The following is a 6,568-nucleotide window of genomic DNA, read 5'->3' as shown; positions in this document are numbered from 1 at the left end:
GAATGCAACAGATTTCATCCGCGCGGTTTGGCTTTATGAAGCAGGCACGCAAACGGTTACGTCATGACGCAAACAATGACGAAATGACGCATAACCAGTCGGACTGTGGGCGGTGTGAAAAGAGCCAGAGCTAAACCGAAGAACCGGTTCTGAACCTGAAAAGCTCTAGCACGGCGCTTGAACCGGAGTTGCGGTTGTGTGAATGAGGTAAGAGTCACTTTGTTGTGTTACAATTATTCCTCCATTCCTCCATTCCCATCCAGCTGCGAGAGTCCGCAGAGGAAAAACTCATTTCCACCGCCATGACTGTGTGTGGGTGTGTGTGTGTGTGTGTGTGTGTGTGCGTGCGTGTGTGCGCGCGCGTGCGCGCGCGTGCGTGTGTGTGTGTGTAGTAATGCAGGTGTGAGTGTGTGAGTCTCCCTGCATTGTGGCATTGAATTGTTCCCATGACAACCGCTTTTAAGGTGACATAACTGCAGCAGTGTGACATCGTTGTTAGATGGTGACTCATACTCTCTGCGCGCGCGTGTGTGTGTGTGTGTGTGTGTGTGTGTGTGTGTGTGTGTGTGTGTGTGTGTGTGTGTGTGTGTGTGTGTGGATGAGATCGGAGGAAACACACATGCCACGGCAAGACAGCAACAACTCTGGACATTCATGTGTTTTTATTCTATGTAACAAAAATAATTACATGGTCTTTGTTCTAGGAGCTTAACAATATTGAAAACAAAAGCAAAAAAAGGCAAAATCATCAGACAGGACGAAATAGACATTTATACATGAACATCATAGAGAAATGTTGAAGAATAGAATGTATATTGTACAACCGAGCACAAATGAACCAAAATTATAATGTTCATATTCTTCTCACACAGCTCAGTGTTTCTCAGTTCCCTCACACAATCTCTTTTTTGGCACATTAAAAACAACCACATGTTGATTTTTGTCAAAGTATTATTGAATTTGACACTGCAGGATAAACGACAGATGAGAAAGCAATGCAATAGTTACCAATGAAGAAATTCCTTTGTGCGTTCTTGGGGAGAAAATGTTTTTCGCGCTTTGAACTGAAGCTAATTAGGATGGACAGGATTCTAATCAGTGGAGGAGAGCAAGGGATAAACACGTTGTGAAGCCACTTTGCGAGCCAATCTGTTCTAATCAAAGTGTTTTACTGCACATCTCTCAACCGTAAATGGGATGATTATCAAATCATGGGTGAAAATATTGTTATTCGAAACAAGAGGCGACAAAACAGACTTCGCGAATTTGCTGTTGAACTTGTGTGTTTAAACGTTCTCTCTTAAAACAGGTGCAACATATCTGCCAGTGCCAACAAAACTCATATTACATTTCATCAAAGACTCTCTGAGAAATGTTTATATAGCATCTTTCAAATTGTTTTTAGGCTATAGATTTGCTGTCTTTTCTGTTGTCTAGTAATACACTCTCAGATTCCGTAAAAAAACACATGTTTTGGAATTTTGCAACACAGGTTCGTGGGAAAAAGTCAAAAGATTTTTAATACATTTTAATTGTTTCGCTCTGCAATAATATATTCATTTATTTCCTAATGGAGAATTGGTGCCACATATTGCTTATCTTCCTCTCCTAACTCCTATCAATCACATTGTCTTTTGCTGATTTTCGCGAAATTCAGTTAAATTGTGGGCTATATTTGGTTCGAACCTGTCAACTGGTTACTCTTTGTTTATTTCACTCTCAAATTGCATTACATTTCACTTGATGCTTTTAACCAAAGCAACTTACATACTCAATACTGTGGGCAATCCCCACAGGAGCAATTTGGGGTGAAGTGTCTCAGGGACACAACGACATGCTGACTGCAGTGGGGTTTGAACCTGTGACCCCCTGATCCCAACACCAAGGCTCTATCCACTGCGCCACATGCCTCCTAAATGTCTTTATTTCATCAAAGAAATTCAAATCTGATCGAGACAAATTCTGATTTGGAAAATAGTGAAATTATCTCACTCCACTTTCAGATGAATGTGCACTTTGAATAAACACAAGACTTAACAAGGGCTACTAAAGCAGTTTGCATCAATTGAAATTGTTAGTTTTGATCTAGAGGCGTGACATTATGGGGGAACTGTAACGTTTTTGGGTTGTTTTGAGACATAAAACCTCCTTCCACTTTGTCGTATGTGTGAATTACTTGTAGAACTGCAACAGTAGACTACAGCAAACACAAGGAGATGTCCTCTAGTGAAGACAGAACAAACGGTACACCAGCGGACCACAAAAGCAAGTTTAAGTGTGGGTTATAATACTTTAGTGCTTCGGGGTAAAGGTTTACACTCAACTCTTTAAAGTGGAACTAGACTGAGGCCTCTCTTGTAACACAAATTATACAAATACAAAACACATGTGAGCACTTGCAAAAATGTCCCAGCACACTTAGCTTTTCACAATCACTCGCAGTTATGAATCAGACTCACTCACTCTCTCACACACACACACACACACACACACACACACACACACACACACACACACACACACACACACACACACACAGTAGCTGTGTCATCATATGAAAGTAGTTCTAAGCTAGAAGTACATTTACATTTACATATCATACTTGTTTATATTCATAAATACGATTACAGTCGTATTATAATGTACATGTAGTTTTATCATTACATTCTCGCACAAAGGAGGGTCGTTCTTTAGATCTATGGAGGGAGCGTGTTCATTGGCTGGCTGAGAAGGAGGAGATTCATCTGATTGGCTCACAAGAGGGAAGTCAAATGTTTTGCTGCAATGCAGAGATTTAGGACACTTTTGACCGACTCACAAAGAGAAACGAATGGTCTGCCCTAATGGCTGAACACAGGGACCAGGTGTATTCTTTACAAAGGGAAGGTCATGTTGCCTCCATGCAATCCCATACTCTTAAATATATTTAACGGTTAGAACTTCACCAATCTTCAGCCATCTGTTTTACTGTTACATCACTCCAGTTATTTTCCTAATTTCTCCAACAAATCTTTCTATGACCCATAATGTTTACCATCATTATTTCTGGGAAAGTCACAAGAACAAATCTCAGCTATTTCCTAAACATTTTCAGCCATCACTGGGTGTATTGGATGTCTGTTTTTCTGTAAATATACAGTAAACCTTCCGGGTTGACATTAAATCTAAAAGAACTGAAATTCAATTGAACGCTAAACAAATGTTTGCCTCTGGCGCTCACACAAATGACTTGACTGGAGTGTTTTATTCCAGTGCAACCTCAACAGCTCAAGGGACTCAAGTGCTTTATTTGTACTTTATTTGTATTCATGCAAACTAGCTACAGCTTAGTTTTGTCAGACAACTCACGTGTTTCTTAATATGTTTATTAGAAGCAGCATATAGTTTGAGTTTGTGTATGCTCTCGGGCCTCATCACTCCACAGATTTACAAAGAACATTGAGTGATGATTAGATAACTATCCCCCGACCCTACAGGTGGAAGCTGGGGTGGAGCTGGGGTGGTGGTGGGGGGCAGGCGAGCAGCAGCAACATGAAACACAGCAGCAGGAACATGAACGTAGCAATAGCAAGTGAACACAGCAGCAGCATAGCGAGGCAGAGGCAGGAAGACCTGGCAGATTAAATAGAGCTCCATGTTTAGGAGAATGTGTTTGGTTGGTTGTAAGAGGGACGAGGTGTGTCACGTGTTAATGTATCATTGGTGCTCGAGTTGACTGCTTGAACTAGCTCGCAGGCTTCACCCCATTTTTGGCAAGGGAAATCTTGAGTTTCAGGCTCCTCCAACAAGCTAATGGAGGTAGCTAGCAACTTATACAAAGCAAGAAAGGCCATCGCTAGGCGGACATGTATAGCAAAGTAAAAATGTTTGCCATCAACAATGGCTGCTGCCTCGTGCCTGTAGCTATGCTAATCTCACTGTTACGAGACATTTTCCCTCAAGTCGTAACATTTCAACTAGCTTAGACGCTTGTCTGTTCACACAAATGGGTTCACTTTTCAAGGTCAAATATTCTAATTGTAAAGCTACAACCAGAGGACAGTTAGCTTAGCTTGCGAAGCACAAAGACTTAAAGCAGCGGAAAAAAGTTAGCTAGGTTTTATCAGCAATGCTTGATCAGTCATTAAAAGCTGTAACGACTTTGCTTTCTTTGTGTTTTCCTTCTTTGTGCTAAGCTAACCACCTCCTAGCCTTTGAACTAACTCTCTCCCATGTTGATCCGATGGAATAGATAAGTTTTGAAGTTGGCCGTTACAGCTTCAAACTGTTCAGCTATCTGCCATCATTCACGTTCACAAACAGGTGAGCACTTGTAAACAAACATTAACCACCAAGGCTTCCTCATCAACCTTTTGCAAATTGATTTTAGATCTGAGCTGAGTGCATCAAGTTCCTCGCCCTCCACCGACTATCAAAGCGTTTCCTCTCTGACATTTAGGGAGGAAGAAGAAAAAGGGGGGATAGCAGGACATTGGGAGAGAAAAGAGGACAGAAGGCTAGTGTAGCTTTTCATGTGAAACAAGAATGAATAATGGAGGCAGGTTTGCCCTTTCAGAGAAATACCGTTGCTGTCCTTAGGCCATAATTACTGTCCTGATTATCCGCACTCAACGCTGTACTAGTGGCCCCTTCTGTTGCTACAATGTCTTGATTATATGTTTCTGTTTTTCTGCATTTATGTGTGTCCGACTGTTAAGAAAATTTCCAGTTTTATGCAGAGACACAGTTGAACATATCCAATGTACGTATACCAACTGTAATAATGTGGAAATGTAATGACTTAAAGTAAAACTTAATACAAAATTAATTAAAACTAAGATAAAACCTCAATTTAGCCCGTTAATGAAATACTAAAAATAGTTTTTTTCTGAATAATTTAGCTTTGATTTATTACAGACTGCTGGTTTAATTATGACATGCTTAATTTATGTCATTTTTCCACAAGAAATAGTCATTACAAATGTGAAGTTGAATGTCAAATGATTATTTCCTGTTGCCCAATGAAACTGTAGCATTGATGTAAAGCTAAGCTAATCACGAAGAGAGCCATGTACTGTAGACGTCATGTTCAATGCCAGATAAGGCTATTCTAACCTAATTAAGTGTCCTTTTAATAAAAGACATAATCATTCTGATAAGATATTGATTTAGTGAGCACGTGTGAAATGCTTCAGCCACTGAGCAGCACATCAGTATTCTCAGCGTGCTGGAGGCCGTCTGAGACATTCATCACCTGCCTGACTCATACTTATGATAGAGAATAAAGTGAGTGGACAGTGTGCTGTAATCTTTCTTTAAAAGCCACACAACTGGTTCTGGATTTGGCTTTTGAGGAACTACTGCACACACACTAACACATGCAGAGGGGTCAGTTTGATCTGGGTTTGTAAAGTGTATTTCTCTTTTGCTAGAAATCCACATTCTAGCATATGGACACAATAACACCTGTGCATATTGTTTATTAATTTAATTCTCTCTGTATCAGCATAACATTGGCTTCTCTCTTGTCCCTCTAGCTGGACCATGTGGACCCAACAACAAACCCTGTGTTGGTTTAATGCCATTGCTGCTTTTTCAAACTGTCCCATTGTCGTTTAAGTGGTATCAATCTTTTAATCTAACTCTCAAAGGGAAAGGAAATTAGCCTATTTCCCCCCAAAAAAAAATCTAATACCTATGAAATCCATGTTTATTTGAGTAAATTTGAAGCAAATTGCTTTGGAAATATATAATTAAGAATGATGGTCTGACAAACTGATTAGTCATTTGGGGAACTTAGGACAAATGTGCAATGTCTGGGGAAATGTGGTAGTAAAAGTGCGTCAGTGTGCACAGCTCACCTGGACAACGTGAAATAAAAGAATGGCATCAATCCGATGTCCAATGTTATTCAAACACAGCGTTTTGCCATTCATCACTGCCTCAAATAAAGAATAAGCGTGACCTCCTCCTCCTCCTCTTCCTCTGCCTCCTCCTCCCAAAATCTGCGTCCCTCCCTTTCCTTCCTCTCTCCTCCCTCCTCTCACCCTCCTTCCTTCCCTTGTTTCAGTTCAACTCCACCCCCATCCTTCCCCTCCATCCCTTCCTTTCTGCCTCTCTCTACTTCTGCATGTCACACTGCAGCAGTAGGACGATGGACGGGTCGGACTTGGCGGCTTCTTTGAACTCGTCCAGGCTGATCTCATCGTTGTGGTCCTTGTCCATCTTGGAGAAGATCTTGTCCACACGCTGCTGAGGGGTCAGCCCATCCTCGTTCATCCGCATCATGATCACAGTACCGACCATCTTGTAGATGGCCTGAGGAGAAGGAGAGAAACAATAAATGTGAGATTTTGTCGTTAAATGTATGTCTAAAAGAAAGGATTTCACCTAAAGGAGCAGTCAGGGATGGATTACTGAACGTACTCTAGGGCTGCTCAATTAATCGTATTTTAATCGCGATTACGATTATGGCTTGCAACGATTGCGAAAACAACGTAATCAAAATAAAACGATTATTTTTTTATTATTACTTTCTTCTTTTCTTTTTTTGGTTTTTCAGTTGAATTATACTTAAAGTTCAGGGTAA

General features: G+C 40.7%; 1 pseudogene; it reads right to left on the bottom strand.

Moving 5' to 3' along the window:
- Window positions 1-3,663: 3,663 nt before the first annotated feature.
- Window positions 3,664-6,297, bottom strand: LOC104950002 (hippocalcin-like protein 4 pseudogene; annotated as a pseudogene).
- Between the last annotated feature and the right edge of the window lie 271 nt (window positions 6,298-6,568).

The sequence above is a fragment of the Notothenia coriiceps genome, unplaced genomic scaffold (genome assembly GCF_000735185.1).
Source record: "Notothenia coriiceps isolate Sejong01 unplaced genomic scaffold, NC01 NC01_scaffold00017042, whole genome shotgun sequence".
Classification (NCBI taxonomy): Eukaryota; Metazoa; Chordata; class Actinopteri; order Perciformes; family Nototheniidae; genus Notothenia; species Notothenia coriiceps.
Note: the sequence above shows the minus strand (reverse complement) of the source record. Positions and strands in the feature narration are given on the sequence as shown.